General features: G+C 38.8%; 1 pseudogene; it reads right to left on the bottom strand.

Annotated features, from left to right (window-relative positions):
* Nucleotides 1-324: 324 nt before the first annotated feature.
* The window catches only part of LOC127674731 (peptidyl-prolyl cis-trans isomerase A-like), a 15,764-nt pseudogene continuing 10,457 nt past the window's right edge, over nucleotides 325-5,631 (bottom strand).

Below are 5,631 nucleotides of genomic sequence, written 5' to 3'. Positions count from 1 at the left end.
AGTACCCTGAGACACTGTTTAAAAGGGCACTAATACCATTTATCAGGGTTTCACCATGCTGACTTAATAACTTGCTTTGTAGTACCTGCTCCTGGTGCTTGAGGGCTAAGATTTTGACAGATCGATGTTTCTCCTTATTTAGTTTTAATTCTTAATCATAAATGTAACTTTGCAATCCAGCTAGACTTGGAGGGGAATGAAGAAAATATGGAACCAAAAGAACTTCAATGAGAGCAGAGATTACAGGGTGATGCAAGCAAATGGGGTGGGGGTGCTCTCCTGAGCCACAGAATGAATGGTCTGGTAGGTAAAATGCCTGCAAGTCAAAAGAAATTAGAGCTGTCTGCAGTCGGAAATGGTGATCTTCTTGCTGGTCTTGCCATTCCTGGACCAAAATTGCTCCATAACTTCCATAATGCTCAGGCCTTCTCTTACCTTCCCAAAGACCACACACTTGTCATCCAGTCATTCAGTCTTGGCAGTGCATATAGAAAACTGGCAACTGTTTGTGTTTGGTCCAGCATTTGCCATGGACAAGATGCCAAGACCTGTACGCTTCAGGATGAAGTTATCATCCTCAAATTTCTCACCTTAGATGCATCTGCTGCCAGTGCCTTTATGATGTGTGAAGTCACCACCCTAGCACACCAATCCTGGAATAATTCTATGAAAGGAGGAACCCTTATATCCAAACCCTATATCCAGTGCTCAGAGCACTAAAGTTTTCTGCTGCTTTTGAAACTTTGCCTGCAAGCAGTTCAAAGGAGATGCGGCCCAAAGGATTGCCATTGGCCATGATGTTGAATGAAGAAAACTGGGGTTGACCATGGCTGCAGCAACAGGCGACAGGTAACAGCAGAGTCTGCAAAACCTCAAAGCCTCAACAGATCTATTTTAGGAGGACATTAGCATTTAGACACTCGCAGAAGCTAAGCCAATCTTTCATATAATTATTACACATATTTTTATTCATAAAAGAAGCTTCCAATTGAAGAAACTAAAATGAAAATAAGAAGCAAAATAACATGAAGCTGTTTAAAGGACTATTTCAAGTGACTTTAAAGTAGTAATTTGTTTAAGCATCTTTAGTTGGTTTTATCATAAGGAGAAAACAAATTCAAAAAATTGTTGAAATGTTTTCAGTAAATCATATTGTGTATAGAATGTTTAGTGTGTAAGCTTACTTCAGTAGGTCAAAGATGTGAAACATAAAGTATCGACAAAAAACAATTAAAGTATTGGAGACACTAGATATATTAAAACTGTGACTCCCTCATGATACTACTTAGGGAATAGTATCCATGTTACACACACACATAATTGGTCCTCCTATTTGGAAGATAGTAAAGAACCAATTTCTTTTAAAACTGGTATACAAAAGGAAAGAAGAGAGCTGATTATGATAATTCACCTGTAATTCAAGCAGTTGGGATAACAATTTCCAGGCTTCCCTGGGCACTATAGTGGGATTTTACCTCATTAAAACCAGGGGGTGAGGTTAAACTCAGTAGTATATTAGTTGCTTAGTGTGCCCAAGACCCCAAGTTTGATCTCTACTACTGCAAATAAAATGAGGGAATGAAGTATTTTATGTTATATTCATATATAAACTGTATGTTGGAGCCACCAAATAGTTGGTGATGGCAGGTTTCTTTGTGTGGAAGTGCTTCTTGCTAATAACTGAAGTAAAAACAGAGAAGTGCAATATCACCATTGTATAATTTCAATGAAATAATAAATCATGATATAGCTCACTAACTTCACTCTTCCCTTGTTTTAGATATATCTGCTTCTGTGCATTAGTCAGAAGAAAATATATCTAAATATTTCTTCAGAAGAACAGAGCCAATATGGTTCATATATTGTATAAATAGAAGATGTTATGTCTGAATTATTGCCTAGTGAGAGAAACACACACAGAGACAGAGACAGAGAGACAGACAGAAAAAGAGACAGAGAAACAGGGAGAGAGACAGAGGCAGAGACAGACAAACAGGCAAACAGACAGGCAGACAGAGAAATGCATAACACTTTAAGGTATTGACTTATTGCTGTGGTGTGAATCTGGTACGCTCCTCTTATGCTGAAAACTTCGCCCCCTGTTAGCTTCACTGTTTTATGGGGCTGTGGAAACTTTGGGAAGTAGGGCTTACCTTAGAAAGCAGGGCAAGTGGGGATATACAATTAAAGGTTATGCCAGCCTCTCTGCTCTCTGTTGACTAAGATGTGAATAGCTTCTGTTCACTCTCCTGCTGCCATTGGCTGAGAAATGTGGATCTAGGTGATTATGGACTGACTCCTCTGAAAGTATGAGCCAAAATATCTCTTGTCCTCTTTTATTTTTGTTGGATATTTGGTCATAGAAACAAAAATCTAATTAATAGTACACAATTGCATAAGCAGAGTCTCCCAATATGCTATCTGTAAGTAGGAGAACCTAGAAAAGCCAATAGTAAACTTGAGAAGTCTTGAGAGCCAGAGGGTGAGGTGCTCAGATTTCACATTGTGATCTGAACACCTGAGAAGCAGGAAAGCTGGGGCAAAGGATTACACTAACTGAAGCAATCGGGCAGAGTAAATTAAACATGGCTTCATCTTTTTATTCTGTTGTGGCCCCTATGTGACCATGGGATACCTTCTGATGATATTCATTGTCTCTCAAGCTTAATACTAATTGCTCCCAGACCCTCCACCCCACAGACACAGGATAAGGGAGAGGGAAAAGGAGAGGAGAGGAGAGGAGAGGAGAGGAGAAGAGAGGAAGTTGGGGGGAGGGAGGGGAAGAGAGAGATAGGGAGAAATTAACCAGAGCAGATGGATATCTGGACAATTATGATTGGCATCTTGTGGGGCCAGTGAGAAAGCTCCGCAGGTAAAGGCACTGAACACCAAGCCTGATGAGCCAAGTTCAATCTCCATGACTGAAATGGTGGAAGGAGAGAACTGAGTCTTACAAACTGTCCTCTTACTTCCACATATATATGCCATCATGTGCCATGTGCACAAACACACAGAAAATAAAGGCAATGAAATTGTTAATGTTTATCTTTTTTGCATGTGTCTGTGGTGTTTTGTGTGTTTCTGTGTGTGCACATTTGTATTGTGCATATATTTTCAGAGACCAGGGGTTAACATCAGATGCCTTCCTCAATTACTGTACACCTTACATTTTTAAGACACAGTCTTTTATTTAATCTGGGACTCACTGATTTAAGTATACCGACTCTCTGGTGTGCTCCAGGGATCTGCCTGTTTCTGCCTCCTTGGTGCTGTGGTTTTGAACATGTGCTACCACACCTGGCTTTTTATGTGGGGGCTGGAGTTTTAAACTCAGTTTCTCATGCTTGCATGGCAAACAGTTTACTGACTGATCCATCTCTCAAACCTCAAAATTGGCCTTTTCAATCAGTATTATTCTCTGTGGATGAATGCAAATTATGTGTCCCTGTAATTTGCTTCATTTGGTGGCTTCGTAGTCATTCACGATATTTTTATAACACTGATTGCTTGACCCGTTGTTCATTCTCACTGACGATTACCTTGGCTGATTTCAGAATTTGGACCATTACAACTTAAGTTCCTGTGAACATTCATGAGTAGATCTTTCTGTAACCGGATGTTTTCATCTCTTTAAGATAAATATCCAGGATTGTAATTGTTCAGTTGGATGTTTTTTGTATATATAAACTGCATATGTTTTTCTATATTATTAATTTTTAAGTTAGAGTTAAAGTAACCAACATTACATTATCATACATATTATATCATTGTACTTTGTTTGAATGCAAGCCTCATTTCCTCCTCTATCCTTCTACTCCTCACTTCCCTTTCCACAAATAGACCTCCTGCTTTCTTGTCATATATATTATATGTTTATGTGCAAATGTATTTCACAGGAAAGAAAAAATCTTTTTGGGGGGCCATTTCTTCCCATCAAATTGGTTTGTGTGTTCATCCTGTTTTATTCCTTTGTCCTTTATTCCTCTGTTGATAGGTTGATAATGTGGGTGATTCCACAATTTATCTATTGTGCATAGTGCTGCAATAAGAATGGCTGTGCAAGTATGTCTGTGGCATATTGAATTAGGTACCTTTGGGTTATATGCCCAGCAGTGGGGTGGTTGAGCTGGATGTCATGGTATCATAATGTCAACTGTCAACTTGGCACAGTTGGGAAGAGGATTCAATCAGGAATTGACTCCATCAGATTGGCCTATGGGCATGTCTGTGAGACATTTTCTTGATTGCTCATTTATATAGTAAGGTCTAACATACTGTAGAAGATACCAACTCTAGGTAGGTGAACCTGGGTGCCATGTATATGTATGTGTATGTGTGTGTGTATGTAAATGTGTATACGTATATGGACTGATCTCTCTTTTCTCTCTCTCTCTCTCTCTCTCTCTCTCTCTCTCTCTCTCTCTCTCTCTCTCTCTCTCTCTCTCTCTCTCTTCCTCTCTCCTCTCCTCTCCTCTCCTCTCCTCTCCTCTCCTCTCCTCTCCTCTCCTCTCCTCCCCTCTCTCTTCTTGCCTTGAGGTTCCTATTTTGAGCTCCTGTCCTGGTTTCCCTGGATGGTAGAGTAAGACATCAAAGTGTAAGTCAGGTAAGTCCCTTTAAATGAAGGTTGCTTTTGGTCATGGTGTTTATGAGGCCAACTGATCTTCTACCTTGTTTTTACAGGAAGCATTTATATCAGTTTCTAATCAACTACATCAATTTCACAAGCAATTGCTGCTTTCACTGTCCAGTTTCTCCATATCTTTGCCAAGTTTAAGTGTTGTTTCTTTTCTTTTAAAAAGTCAAGTCATTATTATAGGTGAATAATACTATCCCATTATGGCTAAACTTTGAGTTTCTTAATGTCTAAGAGTTTTATATTTTTACATTTAATTTCATTATTTACTTAAAAGTAATTCCTATAAAAACTTTAAGTGGTATTGCTCTATGCATGATATGTACTCACTAATCAGCAGAGCAAAACAAAGCACAGAAGACCCAAGGCACAATTCCCACAACTCAAGAAGGTTGACATGCTGGGGAATCCTCTGGGTATATGCCCAGGAGTGGTATAGCAAGATCTTCCAGAAGTGATGGGCCACCATATTTAACAATTATTTTAACTCATTTATAAAACACAGATCATTGAGAATCTGATGTTGGGTAGAAGTGACGTAAAATGCTTCCAAACACATATGAGATGGTGACTGGCACAGAGCAACTACAGACACCTACATGTACAAGACTGACTCTTCACCATTTGGGCTGGGATTGAGAATGTAGCCCTGGTTCTTATCCATTCCTGGGGAGCTACTGATGAGTAATGGTTGTTACAAGAGAGGATGCCTTCTTTTGACAATTGAAGAACAAGTTAGAAAGAAGAGGGTTATCAGGAAAATGATTATAGAATGTAGGGTTGAATATAACCAAATACAGCACACATGTGTAAAATTCACAAAATGACAGAAAAAATAAACATGTAGAAATGGTAAATGCTAATGAAATAAAATGATGTTTAGATATCTGTGCAAAATGGTACATGTTCTCTGTGATAAATGTTTGCTCAAAATGCAAAAAATAAAACCCTTTAGATTTCTATCAATATTAATTTTCTGCAGCACCCTTTGTTGAAAG

The sequence above is a fragment of the Apodemus sylvaticus genome, chromosome X (genome assembly GCF_947179515.1).
Source record: "Apodemus sylvaticus chromosome X, mApoSyl1.1, whole genome shotgun sequence".
NCBI lineage: Eukaryota > Metazoa > Chordata > Mammalia > Rodentia > Muridae > Apodemus > Apodemus sylvaticus.
This window is presented reverse-complemented; position numbering and strand designations above follow the sequence as displayed.